The sequence below is a fragment of the Paramormyrops kingsleyae genome, chromosome 4, assembly GCF_048594095.1.
Source record: "Paramormyrops kingsleyae isolate MSU_618 chromosome 4, PKINGS_0.4, whole genome shotgun sequence".
In the NCBI taxonomy this organism is placed as follows: Eukaryota; Metazoa; Chordata; class Actinopteri; order Osteoglossiformes; family Mormyridae; genus Paramormyrops; species Paramormyrops kingsleyae.
In genome coordinates, this window is record NC_132800.1 from 46,100,891 (window position 1) to 46,117,243 (window position 16,353).

A 16,353-nucleotide genomic window follows, 5' to 3' on the forward strand; every position below is an offset into this window, starting at 1 on the left:
AGTGACATCTTTACATTCGTGGCAAGACGCAGGGCCCTCTGGATAAGGTGAAACTAAGAAAAAGCTTACGGCACTTGGTATTCCCGGGCAGTCTCCCAACCAAGTACTAACCAAGCCCGGCCCCGCTTAGCTTCCGAGATCAGATGAGATCGGGCGCAGTCGGAACGGTATGGCCGTAAGCAAGGGAAGCGGCCAGAATCAGCACTTTTGTTTTCAGTTGAGGGTTTATTGAGAGTCGCACCGAGAGAAGAGCAGACGTCGATGCGGCATTGATGTCAAGATGTCTTTGAGAAAGTCGTTATTAAAATGAGGAAGAAATCGGTGAGTTGTATACGATTGCTACGAGTACTTTCTGCAAAAGTGGGCGGGGACTGCCGTCTTTGTACAAATAAAGGTAATTTGTGAAATGAAAGGGTAGTGACATCTTTACATTCGTGGCAAGACGCAGGGCCCTCTGGATAAGGTGAAACTAAGAAAAAGCTTACGGCACTTGGTATTCCCGGGCAGTCTCCCAACCAAGTACTAACCAAGCCCGGCCCCGCTTAGCTTCCGAGATCAGACGAGATAGGGCGCAGTCGGAACGGTATGGCCGTAAGCGAGGGAAGCGGCCAGAATCAGCACTTTTGTTTTCAGTTGAGGGTTTATTGAGAGTCGCACCGAGAGAAGAGCAGACGTCGATGCGGCATTGATGTCAAGATGTCTTTGAGAAAGTCGTTATTAAAATGAGGAAGAAATCGGTGAGTTGTATACGATTGCTACGAGTACTTTCTGCAAAAGTGGGCGGGGACTGCCGTCTTTGTACAAATAAAGGTAATTTGTGAAATGAAAGGGTAGTGACATCTTTACATTCGTGGCAAGACGCAGGGCCCTCTGGATAAGGTGAAACTAAGAAAAAGCTTACGGCACTTGGTATTCCCGGGCAGTCTCCCAACCAAGTACTAACCAAGCCCGGCCCCGCTTAGCTTCCGAGATCAGACGAGATCGGGCGCAGTCGGAACGGTATGGCCGTAAGCAAGGGAAGCGGCCAGAATCAGCACTTTTGTTTTCAGTTGAGGGTTTATTGAGAGTCGCACCGAGAGAAGAGCAGACGTCGATGCGGCATTGATGTCAAGATGTCTTTGAGAAAGTCGTTATTAAAATGAGGAAGAAATCGGTGAGTTGTATACGATTGCTACGAGTACTTTCTGCAAAAGTGGGCGGGGACTGCCGTCTTTGTACAAATAAAGGTAATTTGTGAAATGAAAGGGTAGTGACATCTTTACATTCGTGGCAAGACGCAGGGCCCTCTGGATAAGGTGAAACTAAGAAAAAGCTTACGGCACTTGGTATTCCCGGGCAGTCTCCCAACCAAGTACTAACCAAGCCCGGCCCCGCTTAGCTTCCGAGATCAGACGAGATCGGGCGCAGTCGGAACGGTATGGCCGTAAGCGAGGGAAGCGGCCAGAATCAGCACTTTTGTTTTCAGTTGAGGGTTTATTGAGAGTCGCACCGAGAGAAGAGCAGACGTCGATGCGGCATTGATGTCAAGATGTCTTTGAGAAAGTCGTTATTAAAATGAGGAAGAAATCGGTGAGTTGTATACGATTGCTACGAGTACTTTCTGCAAAAGTGGGCGGGGACTGCCGTCTTTGTACAAATAAAGGTAATTTGTGAAATGAAAGGGTAGTGACATCTTTACATTCGTGGCAAGACGCAGGGCCCTCTGGATAAGGTGAAACTAAGAAAAAGCTTACGGCACTTGGTATTCCCGGGCAGTCTCCCAACCAAGTACTAACCAAGCCCGGCCCCGCTTAGCTTCCGAGATCAGACGAGATCGGGCGCAGTCGGAACGGTATGGCCGTAAGCGAGGGAAGCGGCCAGAATCAGCACTTTTGTTTTCAGTTGAGGGTTTATTGAGAGTCGCACCGAGAGAAGAGCAGACGTCGATGCGGCATTGATGTCAAGATGTCTTTGAGAAAGTCGTTATTAAAATGAGGAAGAAATCGGTGAGTTGTATACGATTGCTACGAGTACTTTCTGCAAAAGTGGGCGGGGACTGCCGTCTTTGTACAAATAAAGGTAATTTGTGAAATGAAAGGGTAGTGACATCTTTACATTCGTGGCAAGACGCAGGGCCCTCTGGATAAGGTGAAACTAAGAAAAAGCTTACGGCACTTGGTATTCCCGGGCAGTCTCCCAACCAAGTACTAACCAAGCCCGGCCCCGCTTAGCTTCCGAGATCAGACGAGATCGGGCGCAGTCGGAACGGTATGGCCGTAAGCGAGGGAAGCGGCCAGAATCAGCACTTTTGTTTTCAGTTGAGGGTTTATTGAGAGTCGCACCGAGAGAAGAGCAGACGTCGATGCGGCATTGATGTCAAGATGTCTTTGAGAAAGTCGTTATTAAAATGAGGAAGAAATCGGTGAGTTGTATACGATTGCTACGAGTACTTTCTGCAAAAGTGGGCGGGGACTGCCGTCTTTGTACAAATAAAGGTAATTTGTGAAATGAAAGGGTAGTGACATCTTTACATTCGTGGCAAGACGCAGGGCCCTCTGGATAAGGTGAAACTAAGAAAAAGCTTACGGCACTTGGTATTCCCGGGCAGTCTCCCAACCAAGTACTAACCAAGACCGGCCCCGCTTAGCTTCCGAGATCAGACGAGATCGGGCGCAGTCGGAACGGTATGGCCGTAAGCGAGGGAAGCGGCCAGAATCAGCACTTTTGTTTTCAGTTGAGGGTTTATTGAGAGTCGCACCGAGAGAAGAGCAGACGTCGATGCGGCATTGATGTCAAGATGTCTTTGAGAAAGTCGTTATTAAAATGAGGAAGAAATCGGTGAGTTGTATACGATTGCTACGAGTACTTTCTGCAAAAGTGGGCGGGGACTGCCGTCTTTGTACAAATAAAGGTAATTTGTGAAATGAAAGGGTAGTGACATCTTTACATTCGTGGCAAGACGCAGGGCCCTCTGGATAAGGTGAAACTAAGAAAAAGCTTACGGCACTTGGTATTCCCGGGCAGTCTCCCAACCAAGTACTAACCAAGCCCGGCCCCGCTTAGCTTCCGAGATCAGACGAGATCGGGCGCAGTCGGAACGGAATGGCCGTAAGCGAGGGAAGCGGCCAGAATCAGCACTTTTGTTTTCAGTTGAGGGTTTATTGAGAGTCGCACCGAGAGAAGAGCAGACGTCGATGCGGCATTGATGTCAAGATGTCTTTGAGAAAGTCGTTATTAAAATGAGGAAGAAATCGGTGAGTTGTATACGATTGCTACGAGTACTTTCTGCAAAAGTGGGCGGGGACTGCCGTCTTTGTACAAATAAAGGTAATTTGTGAAATGAAAGGGTAGTGACATCTTTACATTCGTGACAAGACGCAGGGCCCTCTGGATAAGGTGAAACTAAGAAAAAGCTTACGGCACTTGGTATTCCCGGGCAGTCTCCCAACCAAGTACTAACCAAGCCCGGCCCCGCTTAGCTTCCGAGATCAGACGAGATCGGGCGCAGTCGGAACGGTATGGCCGTAAGCGAGGGAAGCGGCCAGAATCAGCACTTTTGTTTTCAGTTGAGGGTTTATTGAGAGTCGCACCGAGAGAAGAGCAGACGTCGATGCGGCATTGATGTCAAGATGTCTTTGAGAAAGTCGTTATTAAAATGAGGAAGAAATCGGTGAGTTGTATACGATTGCTACGAGTACTTTCTGCAAAAGTGGGCGGGGACTGCCGTCTTTGTACAAATAAAGGTAATTTGTGAAATGAAAGGGTAGTGACATCTTTACATTCGTGGCAAGACGCAGGGCCCTCTGGATAAGGTGAAACTAAGAAAAAGCTTACGGCACTTGGTATTCCCGGGCAGTCTCCCAACCAAGTACTAACCAAGCCCGGCCCCGCTTAGCTTCCGAGATCAGACGAGATCGGGCGCAGTCGGAACGGTATGGCCGTAAGCGAGGGAAGCGGCCAGAATCAGCACTTTTGTTTTCAGTTGAGGGTTTATTGAGAGTCGCACCGAGAGAAGAGCAGACGTCGATGCGGCATTGATGTCAAGATGTCTTTGAGAAAGTCGTTATTAAAATGAGGAAGAAATCGGTGAGTTGTATACGATTGCTACGAGTACTTTCTGCAAAAGTGGGCGGGGACTGCCGTCTTTGTACAAATAAAGGTAATTTGTGAAATGAAAGGGTAGTGACATCTTTACATTCGTGGCAAGACGCAGGGCCCTCTGGATAAGGTGAAACTAAGAAAAAGCTTACGGCACTTGGTATTCCCGGGCAGTCTCCCAACCAAGTACTAACCAAGCCCGGCCCCGCTTAGCTTCCGAGATCAGACGAGATCGGGCGCAGTCGGAACGGTATGGCCGTAAGCAAGGGAAGCGGCCAGAATCAGCACTTTTGTTTTCAGTTGAGGGTTTATTGAGAGTCGCACCGAGAGAAGAGCAGACGTCGATGCGGCATTGATGTCAAGATGTCTTTGAGAAAGTCGTTATTAAAATGAGGAAGAAATCGGTGAGTTGTATACGATTGCTACGAGTACTTTCTGCAAAAGTGGGCGGGGACTGCCGTCTTTGTACAAATAAAGGTAATTTGTGAAATGAAAGGGTAGTGACATCTTTACATTCGTGGCAAGACGCAGGGCCCTCTGGATAAGGTGAAACTAAGAAAAAGCTTACGGCACTTGGTATTCCCGGGCAGTCTCCCAACCAAGTACTAACCAAGCCCGGCCCCGCTTAGCTTCCGAGATCAGACGAGATCGGGCGCAGTCGGAACGGTATGGCCGTAAGCAAGGGAAGCGGCCAGAATCAGCACTTTTGTTTTCAGTTGAGGGTTTATTGAGAGTCGCACCGAGAGAAGAGCAGACGTCGATGCGGCATTGATGTCAAGATGTCTTTGAGAAAGTCGTTATTAAAATGAGGAAGAAATCGGTGAGTTGTATACGATTGCTACGAGTACTTTCTGCAAAAGTGGGCGGGGACTGCCGTCTTTGTACAAATAAAGGTAATTTGTGAAATGAAAGGGTAGTGACATCTTTACATTCGTGGCAAGACGCAGGGCCCTCTGGATAAGGTGAAACTAAGAAAAAGCTTACGGCACTTGGTATTCCCGGGCAGTCTCCCAACCAAGTACTAACCAAGCCCGGCCCCGCTTAGCTTCCGAGATCAGACGAGATCGGGCGCAGTCGGAACGGAATGGCCGTAAGCAAGGGAAGCGGCCAGAATCAGCACTTTTGTTTTCAGTTGAGGGTTTATTGAGAGTCGCACCGAGAGAAGAGCAGACGTCGATGCGGCATTGATGTCAAGATGTCTTTGAGAAAGTCGTTATTAAAATGAGGAAGAAATCGGTGAGTTGTATACGATTGCTACGAGTACTTTCTGCAAAAGTGGGCGGGGACTGCCGTCTTTGTTCAAATAAAGGTAATTTGTGAAATGAAAGGGTAGTGACATCTTTACATTCGTGGCAAGACGCAGGGCCCTCTGGATAAGGTGAAACTAAGAAAAAGCTTACGGCACTTGGTATTCCCGGGCAGTCTCCCAACCAAGTACTAACCAAGCCCGGCCCCGCTTAGCTTCCGAGATCAGACGAGATCGGGCACAGTCGGAACGGTATGGCCGTAAGCAAGGGAAGCGGCCAGAATCAGCACTTTTGTTTTCAGTTGAGGGTTTATTGAGAGTCGCACCGAGAGAAGAGCAGACGTCGATGCGGCATTGATGTCAAGATGTCTTTGAGAAAGTCGTTATTAAAATGAGGAAGAAATCGGTGAGTTGTATACGATTGCTACGAGTACTTTCTGCAAAAGTGGGCGGGGACTGCCGTCTTTGTACAAATAAAGGTAATTTGTGAAATGAAAGGGTAGTGACATCTTTACATTCGTGGCAAGACGCAGGGCCCTCTGGATAAGGTGAAACTAAGAAAAAGCTTACGGCACTTGGTATTCCCGGGCAGTCTCCCAACCAAGTACTAACCAAGCCCGGCCCCGCTTAGCTTCCGAGATCAGACGAGATCGGGCGCAGTCGGAACGGTATGGCCGTAAGCAAGGGAAGCGGCCAGAATCAGCACTTTTGTTTTCAGTTGAGGGTTTATTGAGAGTCGCACCGAGAGAAGAGCAGACGTCGATGCGGCATTGATGTCAAGATGTCTTTGAGAAAGTCGTTATTAAAATGAGGAAGAAATCGGTGAGTTGTATACGATTGCTACGAGTACTTTCTGCAAAAGTGGGCGGGGACTGCCGTCTTTGTACAAATAAAGGTAATTTGTGAAATGAAAGGGTAGTGACATCTTTACATTCGTGGCAAGACGCAGGGCCCTCTGGATAAGGTGAAACTAAGAAAAAGCTTACGGCACTTGGTATTCCCGGGCAGTCTCCCAACCAAGTACTAACCAAGCCCGGCCCCGCTTAGCTTCCGAGATCAGACGAGATCGGGCGCAGTCGGAACGGTATGGCCGTAAGCGAGGGAAGCGGCCAGAATCAGCACTTTTGTTTTCAGTTGAGGGTTTATTGAGAGTCGCACCGAGAGAAGAGCAGACGTCGATGCGGCATTGATGTCAAGATGTCTTTGAGAAAGTCGTTATTAAAATGAGGAAGAAATCGGTGAGTTGTATACGATTGCTACGAGTACTTTCTGCAAAAGTGGGCGGGGACTGCCGTCTTTGTACAAATAAAGGTAATTTGTGAAATGAAAGGGTAGTGACATCTTTACATTCGTGGCAAGACGCAGGGCCCTCTGGATAAGGTGAAACTAAGAAAAAGCTTACGGCACTTGGTATTCCCGGGCAGTCTCCCAACCAAGTACTAACCAAGCCCGGCCCCGCTTAGCTTCCGAGATCAGACGAGATCGGGCGCAGTCGGAACGGAATGGCCGTAAGCAAGGGAAGCGGCCAGAATCAGCACTTTTGTTTTCAGTTGAGGGTTTATTGAGAGTCGCACCGAGAGAAGAGCAGACGTCGATGCGGCATTGATGTCAAGATGTCTTTGAGAAAGTCGTTATTAAAATGAGGAAGAAATCGGTGAGTTGTATACGATTGCTACGAGTACTTTCTGCAAAAGTGGGCGGGGACTGCCGTCTTTGTACAAATAAAGGTAATTTGTGAAATGAAAGGGTAGTGACATCTTTACATTCGTGGCAAGACGCAGGGCCCTCTGGATAAGGTGAAACTAAGAAAAAGCTTACGGCACTTGGTATTCCCGGGCAGTCTCCCAACCAAGTACTAACCAAGCCCGGCCCCGCTTAGCTTCCGAGATCAGACGAGATCGGGCGCAGTCGGAACGGTATGGCCGTAAGCAAGGGAAGCGGCCAGAATCAGCACTTTTGTTTTCAGTTGAGGGTTTATTGAGAGTCGCACCGAGAGAAGAGCAGACGTCGATGCGGCATTGATGTCAAGATGTCTTTGAGAAAGTCGTTATTAAAATGAGGAAGAAATCGGTGAGTTGTATACGATTGCTACGAGTACTTTCTGCAAAAGTGGGCGGGGACTGCCGTCTTTGTACAAATAAAGGTAATTTGTGAAATGAAAGGGTAGTGACATCTTTACATTCGTGGCAAGACGCAGGGCCCTCTGGATAAGGTGAAACTAAGAAAAAGCTTACGGCACTTGGTATTCCCGGGCAGTCTCCCAACCAAGTACTAACCAAGCCCGGCCCCGCTTAGCTTCCGAGATCAGACGAGATCGGGCGCAGTCGGAACGGTATGGCCGTAAGCGAGGAAAGCGGCCAGAATCAGCACTTTTGTTTTCAGTTGAGGGTTTATTGAGAGTCGCACCGAGAGAAGAGCAGACGTCGATGCGGCATTGATGTCAAGATGTCTTTGAGAAAGTCGTTATTAAAATGAGGAAGAAATCGGTGAGTTGTATACGATTGCTACGAGTACTTTCTGCAAAAGTGGGCGGGGACTGCCGTCTTTGTACAAATAAAGGTAATTTGTGAAATGAAAGGGTAGTGACATCTTTACATTCGTGGCAAGACGCAGGGCCCTCTGGATAAGGTGAAACTAAGAAAAAGCTTACGGCACTTGGTATTCCCGGGCAGTCTCCCAACCAAGTACTAACCAAGCCCGGCCCCGCTTAGCTTCCGAGATCAGACGAGATCGGGCGCAGTCGGAACGGTATGGCCGTAAGCGAGGGAAGCGGCCAGAATCAGCACTTTTGTTTTCAGTTGAGGGTTTATTGAGAGTCACACCGAGAGAAGAGCAGACGTCGATGCGGCATTGATGTCAAGATGTCTTTGAGAAAGTCGTTATTAAAATGAGGAAGAAATCGGTGAGTTGTATACGATTGCTACGAGTACTTTCTGCAAAAGTGGGCGGGGACTGCCGTCTTTGTACAAATAAAGGTAATTTGTGAAATGAAAGGGTAGTGACATCTTTACATTCGTGGCAAGACGCAGGGCCCTCTGGATAAGGTGAAACTAAGAAAAAGCTTACGGCACTTGGTATTCCCAGGCAGTCTCCCAACCAAGTACTAACCAAGCCCGGCCCCGCTTAGCTTCCGAGATCGGGCGCAGTCGGAACGGTATGGCCGTAAGCGAGGGAAGCGGCCAGAATCAGCACTTTTGTTTTCAGTTGAGGGTTTATTGAGAGTCGCACCGAGAGAAGAGCAGACGTCGATGCGGCATTGATGTCAAGATGTCTTTGAGAAAGTCGTTATTAAAATGAGGAAGAAATCGGTGAGTTGTATACGATTGCTACGAGTACTTTCTGCAAAAGTGGGCGGGGACTGCCGTCTTTGTACAAATAAAGGTAATTTGTGAAATGAAAGGGTAGTGACATCTTTACATTCGTGGCAAGACGCAGGGCCCTCTGTATAAGGTGAAACTAAGAAAAAGCTTACGGCACTTGGTATTCCCAGGCAGTCTCCCAACCAAGTACTAATCAAGCCCGGCCCCGCTTAGCTTCCGAGATCGGGCGCAGTCGGAACGGTATGGCCGTAAGCGAGGGAAGCGGCCAGAATCAGCACTTTTGTTTTCAGTTGAGGGTTTATTGAGAGTCGCACCGAGAGAAGAGCAGACGTCGATGCGGCATTGATGTCAAGATGTCTTTGAGAAAGTCGTTATTAAAATGAGGAAGAAATCGGTGAGTTGTATACGATTGCTACGAGTACTTTCTGCAAAAGTGGGCGGGGACTGCCGTCTTTGTACAAATAAAGGTAATTTGTGAAATGAAAGGGTAGTGACATCTTTACATTCGTGGCAAGACGCAGGGCCCTCTGGATAAGGTGAAACTAAGAAAAAGCTTACGGCACTTGGTATTCCCGGGCAGTCTCCCAACCAAGTACTAACCAAGCCCGGCCCCGCTTAGCTTCCGAGATCGGGCGCAGTCGGAACGGTATGGCCGTAAGCGAGGGAAGCGGCCAGAATCAGCACTTTTGTTTTCAGTTGAGGGTTTATTGAGAGTCGCACCGAGAGAAGAGCAGACGTCGATGCGGCATTGATGTCAAGATGTCTTTGAGAAAGTCGTTATTAAAATGAGGAAGAAATCGGTGAGTTGTATACGATTGCTACGAGTACTTTCTGCAAAAGTGGGCGGGGACTGCCGTCTTTGTACAAATAAAGGTAATTTGTGAAATGAAAGGGTAGTGACATCTTTACATTCGTGGCAAGACGCAGGGCCCTCTGGATAAGGTGAAACTAAGAAAAAGCTTACGGCACTTGGTATTCCCGGGCAGTCTCCCAACCAAGTACTAACCAAGCCCGGCCCCGCTTAGCTTCCGAGATCGGGCGCAGTCGGAACGGTATGGCCGTAAGCGAGGGAAGCGGCCAGAATCAGCACTTTTGTTTTCAGTTGAGGGTTTATTGAGAGTCGCACCGAGAGAAGAGCAGACGTCGATGCGGCATTGATGTCAAGATGTCTTTGAGAAAGTCGTTATTAAAATGAGGAAGAAATCGGTGAGTTGTATACGATTGCTACGAGTACTTTCTGCAAAAGTGGGCGGGGACTGCCGTCTTTGTACAAATAAAGGTAATTTGTGAAATGAAAGGGTAGTGACATCTTTACATTCGTGGCAAGACGCAGGGCCCTCTGGATAAGGTGAAACTAAGAAAAAGCTTACGGCACTTGGTATTCCCAGGCAGTCTCCCAACCAAGTACTAACCAAGGCCGGCCCCGCTTAGCTTCCGAGATCGGGCGCAGTCGGAACGGTATGGCCGTAAGCGAGGGAAGCGGCCAGAATCAGCACTTTTGTTTTCAGTTGAGGGTTTATTGAGAGTCGCACCGAGAGAAGAGCAGATGTCGATGCGGCATTGATGTCAAGATGTCTTTGAGAAAGTCGTTATTAAAATGAGGAAGAAATCGGTGAGTTGTATACGATTGCTACGAGTACTTTCTGCAAAAGTGGGCGGGGACTGCCGTCTTTGTACAAATAAAGGTAATTTGTGAAATGAAAGGGTAGTGACATCTTTACATTCGTGGCAAGACGCAGGGCCCTCTGGATAAGGTGAAACTAAGAAAAAGCTTACGTCACTTGGTATTCCCAGGCAGTCTCCCAACCAAGTACTAACCAAGGCCGGCCCCGCTTAGCTTCCGAGATCGGGCGCAGTCGGAACGGTATGGCCGTAAGCGAGGGAAGCGGCCAGAATCAGCACTTTTGTTTTCAGTTGAGGGTTTATTGAGAGTCGCACCGAGAGAAGAGCAGACGTCGATGCGGCATTGATGTCAAGATGTCTTTGAGAAAGTCGTTATTAAAATGAGGAAGAAATCGGTGAGTTGTATACGATTGCTACGAGTACTTTCTGCAAAAGTGGGCGGGGACTGCCGTCTTTGTACAAATAAAGGTAATTTGTGAAATGAAAGGGTAGTGACATCTTTACATTCGTGGCAAGACGCAGGGCCCTCTGGATAAGGTGAAACTAAGAAAAAGCTTACGGCACTTGGTATTCCCGGGCAGTCTCCCAACCAAGTACTAACCAAGGCCGGCCCCGCTTAGCTTCCGAGATCAGACGAGATCGGGCGCAGTCGGAACGGTATGGCCGTAAGCGAGGGAAGCGGCCAGAATCAGCACTTTTGTTTTCAGTTGAGGGTTTATTGAGAGTCGCACCGAGAGAAGAGCAGACGTCGATGCGGCATTGATGTCAAGATGTCTTTGAGAAAGTCGTTATTAAAATGAGGAAGAAATCGGTGAGTTGTATACGATTGCTACGAGTACTTTCTGCAAAAGTGGGCGGGGACTGCCGTCTTTGTACAAATAAAGGTAATTTGTGAAATGAAAGGGTAGTGACATCTTTACATTCGTGGCAAGACGCAGGGCCCTCTGGATAAGGTGAAACTAAGAAAAAGCTTACGGCACTTGGTATTCCCAGGCAGTCTCCCAACCAAGTACTAACCAAGGCCGGCCCCGCTTAGCTTCCGAGATCGGGCGCAGTCGGAACGGTATGGCCGTAAGCGAGGGAAGCGGCCAGAATCAGCACTTTTGTTTTCAGTTGAGGGTTTATTGAGAGTCGCACCGAGAGAAGAGCAGACGTCGATGCGGCATTGATGTCAAGATGTCTTTGAGAAAGTCGTTATTAAAATGAGGAAGAAATCGGTGAGTTGTATACGATTGCTACGAGTACTTTCTGCAAAAGTGGGCGGGGACTGCCGTCTTTGTACAAATAAAGGTAATTTGTGAAATGAAAGGGTAGTGACATCTTTACATTCGTGGCAAGACGCAGGGCCCTCTGGATAAGGTGAAACTAAAAAAAAGCTTACGGCACTTGGTATTCCCAGGCAGTCTCCCAACCAAGTACTAACCAAGGCCGGCCCCGCTTAGCTTCCGAGATCAGACGAGATCGGGCGCAGTCGGAACGGTATGGCCGTAAGCGAGGGAAGCGGCCAGAATCAGCACTTTTGTTTTCAGTTGAGGGTTTATTGAGAGTCGCACCGAGAGAAGAGCAGACGTCGATGCGGCATTGATGTCAAGATGTCTTTGAGAAAGTCGTTATTAAAATGAGGAAGAAATCGGTGAGTTGTATACGATTGCTACGAGTACTTTCTGCAAAAGTGGGCGGGGACTGCCGTCTTTGTACAAATAAAGGTAATTTGTGAAATGAAAGGGTAGTGACATCTTTACATTCGTGGCAAGACGCAGGGCCCTCGGGATAAGGTGAAACTAAGAAAAAGCTTACGGCACTTGGTATTCCCGGGCAGTCTCCCAACCAAGTACTAACCAAGGCCGGCCCCGCTTAGCTTCCGAGATCAGACGAGATCGGGCGCAGTCGGAACGGTATGGCCGTAAGCGAGGGAAGCGGCCAGAATCAGCACTTTTGTTTTCAGTTGAGGGTTTATTGAGAGTCGCACCGAGAGAAGAGCAGACGTCGATGCGGCATTGATGTCAAGATGTCTTTGAGAAAGTCGTTATTAAAATGAGGAAGAAATCGGTGAGTTGTATACGATTGCTACGAGTACTTTCTGCAAAAGTGGGCGGGGACTGCCGTCTTTGTACAAATAAAGGTAATTTGTGAAATGAAAGGGTAGTGACATCTTTACATTCGTGGCAAGACGCAGGGCCCTCTGGATAAGGTGAAACTAAGAAAAAGCTTACGGCACTTGGTATTCCCGGGCAGTCTCCCAACCAAGTACTAACCTAGCCCGGCCCCGCTTAGCTTCCGAGATCAGACGAGATCGGGCGCAGTCGGAACGGTATGGCCGTAAGCGAGGGAAGCGGCCAGAATCAGCACTTTTGTTTTCAGTTGAGGGTTTATTGAGAGTCGCACCGAGAGAAGAGCAGACGTCGATGCGGCATTGATGTCAAGATGTCTTTGAGAAAGTCGTTATTAAAATGAGGAAGAAATCGGTGAGTTGTATACGATTGCTACGAGTACTTTCTGCAAAAGTGGGCGGGGACTGCCGTCTTTGTACAAATAAAGGTAATTTGTGAAATGAAAGGGTAGTGACATCTTTACATTCGTGGCAAGACGCAGGGCCCTCTGGATAAGGTGAAACTAAGAAAAAGCTTACGGCACTTGGTATTCCCGGGCAGTCTCCCAACCAAGTACTAACCAAGCCCGGCCCCGCTTAGCTTCCGAGATCAGACGAGATCGGGCGCAGTCGGAACGGTATGGCCGTAAGCGAGGGAAGCGGCCAGAATCAGCACTTTTGTTTTCAGTTGAGGGTTTATTGAGAGTCGCACCGAGAGAAGAGCAGACGTCGATGCGGCATTGATGTCAAGATGTCTTTGAGAAAGTCGTTATTAAAATGAGGAAGAAATCGGTGAGTTGTATACGATTGCTACGAGTACTTTCTGCAAAAGTGGGCGGGGACTGCCGTCTTTGTACAAATAAAGGTAATTTGTGAAATGAAAGGGTAGTGACATCTTTACATTCGTGGCAAGACGCAGGGCCCTCTGGATAAGGTGAAACTAAGAAAAAGCTTACGGCACTTGGTATTCCCGGGCAGTCTCCCAACCAAGTACTAACCAAGCCCGGCCCCGCTTAGCTTCCGAGATCAGACGAGATCGGGCGCAGTCGGAACGGTATGGCCGTAAGCGAGGGAAGCGGCCAGAATCAGCACTTTTGTTTTCAGTTGAGGGTTTATTGAGAGTCGCACCGAGAGAAGAGCAGACGTCGATGCGGCATTGATGTCAAGATGTCTTTGAGAAAGTCGTTATTAAAATGAGGAAGAAATCGGTGAGTTGTATACGATTGCTACGAGTACTTTCTGCAAAAGTGGGCGGGGACTGCCGTCTTTGTACAAATAAAGGTAATTTGTGAAATGAAAGGGTAGTGACATCTTTACATTCGTGGCAAGACGCAGGGCCCTCTGGATAAGGTGAAACTAAGAAAAAGCTTACGGCACTTGGTATTCCCGGGCAGTCTCCCAACCAAGTACTAACCAAGCCCGGCCCCGCTTAGCTTCCGAGATCAGACGAGATCGGGCGCAGTCGGAACGGAATGGCCGTAAGCAAGGGAAGCGGCCAGAATCAGCACTTTTGTTTTCAGTTGAGGGTTTATTGAGAGTCGCACCGAGAGAAGAGCAGACGTCGATGCGGCATTGATGTCAAGATGTCTTTGAGAAAGTCGTTATTAAAATGAGGAAGAAATCGGTGAGTTGTATACGATTGCTACGAGTACTTTCTGCAAAAGTGGGCGGGGACTGCCGTCTTTGTACAAATAAAGGTAATTTGTGAAATGAAAGGGTAGTGACATCTTTACATTCGTGGCAAGACGCAGGGCCCTCTGGATAAGGTGAAACTAAGAAAAAGCTTACGGCACTTGGTATTCCCGGGCAGTCTCCCAACCAAGTACTAACCAAGCCCGGCCCCGCTTAGCTTCCGAGATCAGACGAGATCGGGCGCAGTCGGAACGGTATGGCCGTAAGCAAGGGAAGCGGCCAGAATCAGCACTTTTGTTTTCAGTTGAGGGTTTATTGAGAGTCGCACCGAGAGAAGAGCAGACGTCGATGCGGCATTGATGTCAAGATGTCTTTGAGAAAGTCGTTATTAAAATGAGGAAGAAATCGGTGAGTTGTATACGATTGCTACGAGTACTTTCTGCAAAAGTGGGCGGGGACTGCCGTCTTTGTACAAATAAAGGTAATTTGTGAAATGAAAGGGTAGTGACATCTTTACATTCGTGGCAAGACGCAGGGCCCTCGGGATAAGGTGAAACTAAGAAAAAGCTTACGGCACTTGGTATTCCCGGGCAGTCTCCCAACCAAGTACTAACCAAGGCCGGCCCCGCTTAGCTTCCGAGATCAGACGAGATCGGGCGCAGTCGGAACGGTATGGCCGTAAGCGAGGGAAGCGGCCAGAATCAGCACTTTTGTTTTCAGTTGAGGGTTTATTGAGAGTCGCACCGAGAGAAGAGCAGACGTCGATGCGGCATTGATGTCAAGATGTCTTTGAGAAAGTCGTTATTAAAATGAGGAAGAAATCGGTGAGTTGTATACGATTGCTACGAGTACTTTCTGCAAAAGTGGGCGGGGACTGCCGTCTTTGTACAAATAAAGGTAATTTGTGAAATGAAAGGGTAGTGACATCTTTACATTCGTGGCAAGACGCAGGGCCCTCTGGATAAGGTGAAACTAAGAAAAAGCTTACGGCACTTGGTATTCCCGGGCAGTCTCCCAACCAAGTACTAACCTAGCCCGGCCCCGCTTAGCTTCCGAGATCAGACGAGATCGGGCGCAGTCGGAACGGTATGGCCGTAAGCGAGGGAAGCGGCCAGAATCAGCACTTTTGTTTTCAGTTGAGGGTTTATTGAGAGTCGCACCGAGAGAAGAGCAGACGTCGATGCGGCATTGATGTCAAGATGTCTTTGAGAAAGTCGTTATTAAAATGAGGAAGAAATCGGTGAGTTGTATACGATTGCTACGAGTACTTTCTGCAAAAGTGGGCGGGGACTGCCGTCTTTGTACAAATAAAGGTAATTTGTGAAATGAAAGGGTAGTGACATCTTTACATTCGTGGCAAGACGCAGGGCCCTCTGGATAAGGTGAAACTAAGAAAAAGCTTACGGCACTTGGTATTCCCGGGCAGTCTCCCAACCAAGTACTAACCAAGCCCGGCCCCGCTTAGCTTCCGAGATCAGACGAGATCGGGCGCAGTCGGAACGGTATGGCCGTAAGCGAGGGAAGCGGCCAGAATCAGCACTTTTGTTTTCAGTTGAGGGTTTATTGAGAGTCGCACCGAGAGAAGAGCAGACGTCGATGCGGCATTGATGTCAAGATGTCTTTGAGAAAGTCGTTATTAAAATGAGGAAGAAATCGGTGAGTTGTATACGATTGCTACGAGTACTTTCTGCAAAAGTGGGCGGGGACTGCCGTCTTTGTACAAATAAAGGTAATTTGTGAAATGAAAGGGTAGTGACATCTTTACATTCGTGGCAAGACGCAGGGCCCTCTGGATAAGGTGAAACTAAGAAAAAGCTTACGGCACTTGGTATTCCCGGGCAGTCTCCCAACCAAGTACTAACCAAGCCCGGCCCCGCTTAGCTTCCGAGATCAGACGAGATCGGGCGCAGTCGGAACGGTATGGCCGTAAGCGAGGGAAGCGGCCAGAATCAGCACTTTTGTTTTCAGTTGAGGGTTTATTGAGAGTCGCACCGAGAGAAGAGCAGACGTCGATGCGGCATTGATGTCAAGATGTCTTTGAGAAAGTCGTTATTAAAATGAGGAAGAAATCGGTGAGTTGTATACGATTGCTACGAGTACTTTCTGCAAAAGTGGGCGGGGACTGCCGTCTTTGTACAAATAAAGGTAATTTGTGAAATGAAAGGGTAGTGACATCTTTACATTCGTGGCAAGACGCAGGGCCCTCTGGATAAGGTGAAACTAAGAAAAAGCTTACGGCACTTGGTATTCCCGGGCAGTCTCCCAACCAAGTACTAACCAAGCCCGGCCCCGCTTAGCTTCCGAGATCAGACGAGATCGGGCGCAGTCGGAACGGAATGGCCGTAAGCGAGGGAAGCGGCCAGAAT

The 16,353-nt window shown here is 48.5% G+C and overlaps 33 non-coding genes and 7 pseudogenes across 33 annotated transcripts; all 40 read right to left on the reverse strand.

The window, feature by feature from the left end:
* Window positions 1–62: 62 nt before the first annotated feature.
* LOC140590800 (5S ribosomal RNA) lies at window positions 63–181 on the reverse strand. Its single transcript, XR_011991637.1, has one exon. It is a non-coding gene; the product is annotated as a 5S ribosomal RNA (ribosomal RNA).
* Window positions 182–478: 297 nt separating this feature from the next.
* Window positions 479–597, reverse strand: LOC140589948 (5S ribosomal RNA). The gene has a single exon (XR_011991127.1). It is a non-coding gene; the product is annotated as a 5S ribosomal RNA (ribosomal RNA).
* A 297-nt stretch (window positions 598–894) lies between these two features.
* LOC140589279 (5S ribosomal RNA) lies at window positions 895–1,013 on the reverse strand. Its single transcript, XR_011990456.1, has one exon. It is a non-coding gene; the product is annotated as a 5S ribosomal RNA (ribosomal RNA).
* Window positions 1,014–1,310: 297 nt separating this feature from the next.
* LOC140589280 (5S ribosomal RNA) lies at window positions 1,311–1,429 on the reverse strand. Its single transcript, XR_011990457.1, has one exon. It is a non-coding gene; the product is annotated as a 5S ribosomal RNA (ribosomal RNA).
* A 297-nt stretch (window positions 1,430–1,726) lies between these two features.
* Window positions 1,727–1,845, reverse strand: LOC140589281 (5S ribosomal RNA). Its single transcript, XR_011990458.1, has one exon. It is a non-coding gene; the product is annotated as a 5S ribosomal RNA (ribosomal RNA).
* Window positions 1,846–2,142: 297 nt separating this feature from the next.
* Window positions 2,143–2,261, reverse strand: LOC140589282 (5S ribosomal RNA). The gene has a single exon (XR_011990459.1). It is a non-coding gene; the product is annotated as a 5S ribosomal RNA (ribosomal RNA).
* A 297-nt stretch (window positions 2,262–2,558) lies between these two features.
* Window positions 2,559–2,677, reverse strand: LOC140589757 (5S ribosomal RNA). The gene has a single exon (XR_011990936.1). It is a non-coding gene; the product is annotated as a 5S ribosomal RNA (ribosomal RNA).
* A 297-nt stretch (window positions 2,678–2,974) lies between these two features.
* Window positions 2,975–3,093, reverse strand: LOC140589626 (5S ribosomal RNA). Its single transcript, XR_011990805.1, has one exon. It is a non-coding gene; the product is annotated as a 5S ribosomal RNA (ribosomal RNA).
* Window positions 3,094–3,390: 297 nt separating this feature from the next.
* Window positions 3,391–3,509, reverse strand: LOC140589283 (5S ribosomal RNA). Its single transcript, XR_011990460.1, has one exon. It is a non-coding gene; the product is annotated as a 5S ribosomal RNA (ribosomal RNA).
* A 297-nt stretch (window positions 3,510–3,806) lies between these two features.
* On the reverse strand, window positions 3,807–3,925 carry LOC140589284 (5S ribosomal RNA). The gene has a single exon (XR_011990461.1). It is a non-coding gene; the product is annotated as a 5S ribosomal RNA (ribosomal RNA).
* Window positions 3,926–4,222: 297 nt separating this feature from the next.
* On the reverse strand, window positions 4,223–4,341 carry LOC140589285 (5S ribosomal RNA). Its single transcript, XR_011990462.1, has one exon. It is a non-coding gene; the product is annotated as a 5S ribosomal RNA (ribosomal RNA).
* A 297-nt stretch (window positions 4,342–4,638) lies between these two features.
* LOC140589286 (5S ribosomal RNA) lies at window positions 4,639–4,757 on the reverse strand. The gene has a single exon (XR_011990463.1). It is a non-coding gene; the product is annotated as a 5S ribosomal RNA (ribosomal RNA).
* Window positions 4,758–5,054: 297 nt separating this feature from the next.
* LOC140589627 (5S ribosomal RNA) lies at window positions 5,055–5,173 on the reverse strand. Its single transcript, XR_011990806.1, has one exon. It is a non-coding gene; the product is annotated as a 5S ribosomal RNA (ribosomal RNA).
* Window positions 5,174–5,470: 297 nt separating this feature from the next.
* On the reverse strand, window positions 5,471–5,589 carry LOC140589571 (5S ribosomal RNA). Its single transcript, XR_011990750.1, has one exon. It is a non-coding gene; the product is annotated as a 5S ribosomal RNA (ribosomal RNA).
* Window positions 5,590–5,886: 297 nt separating this feature from the next.
* Window positions 5,887–6,005, reverse strand: LOC140589287 (5S ribosomal RNA). The gene has a single exon (XR_011990464.1). It is a non-coding gene; the product is annotated as a 5S ribosomal RNA (ribosomal RNA).
* Window positions 6,006–6,302: 297 nt separating this feature from the next.
* On the reverse strand, window positions 6,303–6,421 carry LOC140589288 (5S ribosomal RNA). Its single transcript, XR_011990465.1, has one exon. It is a non-coding gene; the product is annotated as a 5S ribosomal RNA (ribosomal RNA).
* A 297-nt stretch (window positions 6,422–6,718) lies between these two features.
* Window positions 6,719–6,837, reverse strand: LOC140589628 (5S ribosomal RNA). The gene has a single exon (XR_011990807.1). It is a non-coding gene; the product is annotated as a 5S ribosomal RNA (ribosomal RNA).
* Window positions 6,838–7,134: 297 nt separating this feature from the next.
* On the reverse strand, window positions 7,135–7,253 carry LOC140589290 (5S ribosomal RNA). Its single transcript, XR_011990467.1, has one exon. It is a non-coding gene; the product is annotated as a 5S ribosomal RNA (ribosomal RNA).
* A 297-nt stretch (window positions 7,254–7,550) lies between these two features.
* Window positions 7,551–7,669, reverse strand: LOC140589291 (5S ribosomal RNA). Its single transcript, XR_011990468.1, has one exon. It is a non-coding gene; the product is annotated as a 5S ribosomal RNA (ribosomal RNA).
* A 297-nt stretch (window positions 7,670–7,966) lies between these two features.
* On the reverse strand, window positions 7,967–8,085 carry LOC140589292 (5S ribosomal RNA). Its single transcript, XR_011990469.1, has one exon. It is a non-coding gene; the product is annotated as a 5S ribosomal RNA (ribosomal RNA).
* A 297-nt stretch (window positions 8,086–8,382) lies between these two features.
* On the reverse strand, window positions 8,383–8,491 carry LOC140590260 (5S ribosomal RNA; annotated as a pseudogene).
* Window positions 8,492–8,788: 297 nt separating this feature from the next.
* Window positions 8,789–8,897, reverse strand: LOC140590278 (5S ribosomal RNA; annotated as a pseudogene).
* A 297-nt stretch (window positions 8,898–9,194) lies between these two features.
* Window positions 9,195–9,303, reverse strand: LOC140590292 (5S ribosomal RNA; annotated as a pseudogene).
* A 297-nt stretch (window positions 9,304–9,600) lies between these two features.
* LOC140590293 (5S ribosomal RNA) lies at window positions 9,601–9,709 on the reverse strand (annotated as a pseudogene).
* A 297-nt stretch (window positions 9,710–10,006) lies between these two features.
* On the reverse strand, window positions 10,007–10,115 carry LOC140590344 (5S ribosomal RNA; annotated as a pseudogene).
* A 297-nt stretch (window positions 10,116–10,412) lies between these two features.
* On the reverse strand, window positions 10,413–10,521 carry LOC140590392 (5S ribosomal RNA; annotated as a pseudogene).
* Window positions 10,522–10,818: 297 nt separating this feature from the next.
* Window positions 10,819–10,937, reverse strand: LOC140589859 (5S ribosomal RNA). Its single transcript, XR_011991038.1, has one exon. It is a non-coding gene; the product is annotated as a 5S ribosomal RNA (ribosomal RNA).
* Window positions 10,938–11,234: 297 nt separating this feature from the next.
* LOC140590345 (5S ribosomal RNA) lies at window positions 11,235–11,343 on the reverse strand (annotated as a pseudogene).
* A 297-nt stretch (window positions 11,344–11,640) lies between these two features.
* Window positions 11,641–11,759, reverse strand: LOC140589701 (5S ribosomal RNA). Its single transcript, XR_011990880.1, has one exon. It is a non-coding gene; the product is annotated as a 5S ribosomal RNA (ribosomal RNA).
* Window positions 11,760–12,056: 297 nt separating this feature from the next.
* Window positions 12,057–12,175, reverse strand: LOC140589860 (5S ribosomal RNA). Its single transcript, XR_011991039.1, has one exon. It is a non-coding gene; the product is annotated as a 5S ribosomal RNA (ribosomal RNA).
* Window positions 12,176–12,472: 297 nt separating this feature from the next.
* On the reverse strand, window positions 12,473–12,591 carry LOC140589128 (5S ribosomal RNA). Its single transcript, XR_011990305.1, has one exon. It is a non-coding gene; the product is annotated as a 5S ribosomal RNA (ribosomal RNA).
* A 297-nt stretch (window positions 12,592–12,888) lies between these two features.
* On the reverse strand, window positions 12,889–13,007 carry LOC140589293 (5S ribosomal RNA). The gene has a single exon (XR_011990470.1). It is a non-coding gene; the product is annotated as a 5S ribosomal RNA (ribosomal RNA).
* A 297-nt stretch (window positions 13,008–13,304) lies between these two features.
* LOC140589294 (5S ribosomal RNA) lies at window positions 13,305–13,423 on the reverse strand. Its single transcript, XR_011990471.1, has one exon. It is a non-coding gene; the product is annotated as a 5S ribosomal RNA (ribosomal RNA).
* Window positions 13,424–13,720: 297 nt separating this feature from the next.
* On the reverse strand, window positions 13,721–13,839 carry LOC140589629 (5S ribosomal RNA). The gene has a single exon (XR_011990808.1). It is a non-coding gene; the product is annotated as a 5S ribosomal RNA (ribosomal RNA).
* A 297-nt stretch (window positions 13,840–14,136) lies between these two features.
* On the reverse strand, window positions 14,137–14,255 carry LOC140589295 (5S ribosomal RNA). Its single transcript, XR_011990472.1, has one exon. It is a non-coding gene; the product is annotated as a 5S ribosomal RNA (ribosomal RNA).
* A 297-nt stretch (window positions 14,256–14,552) lies between these two features.
* On the reverse strand, window positions 14,553–14,671 carry LOC140589861 (5S ribosomal RNA). Its single transcript, XR_011991040.1, has one exon. It is a non-coding gene; the product is annotated as a 5S ribosomal RNA (ribosomal RNA).
* A 297-nt stretch (window positions 14,672–14,968) lies between these two features.
* LOC140589129 (5S ribosomal RNA) lies at window positions 14,969–15,087 on the reverse strand. Its single transcript, XR_011990306.1, has one exon. It is a non-coding gene; the product is annotated as a 5S ribosomal RNA (ribosomal RNA).
* Window positions 15,088–15,384: 297 nt separating this feature from the next.
* LOC140589296 (5S ribosomal RNA) lies at window positions 15,385–15,503 on the reverse strand. The gene has a single exon (XR_011990473.1). It is a non-coding gene; the product is annotated as a 5S ribosomal RNA (ribosomal RNA).
* Window positions 15,504–15,800: 297 nt separating this feature from the next.
* On the reverse strand, window positions 15,801–15,919 carry LOC140589297 (5S ribosomal RNA). Its single transcript, XR_011990474.1, has one exon. It is a non-coding gene; the product is annotated as a 5S ribosomal RNA (ribosomal RNA).
* Window positions 15,920–16,216: 297 nt separating this feature from the next.
* LOC140589630 (5S ribosomal RNA) lies at window positions 16,217–16,335 on the reverse strand. The gene has a single exon (XR_011990809.1). It is a non-coding gene; the product is annotated as a 5S ribosomal RNA (ribosomal RNA).
* Between the last annotated feature and the right edge of the window lie 18 nt (window positions 16,336–16,353).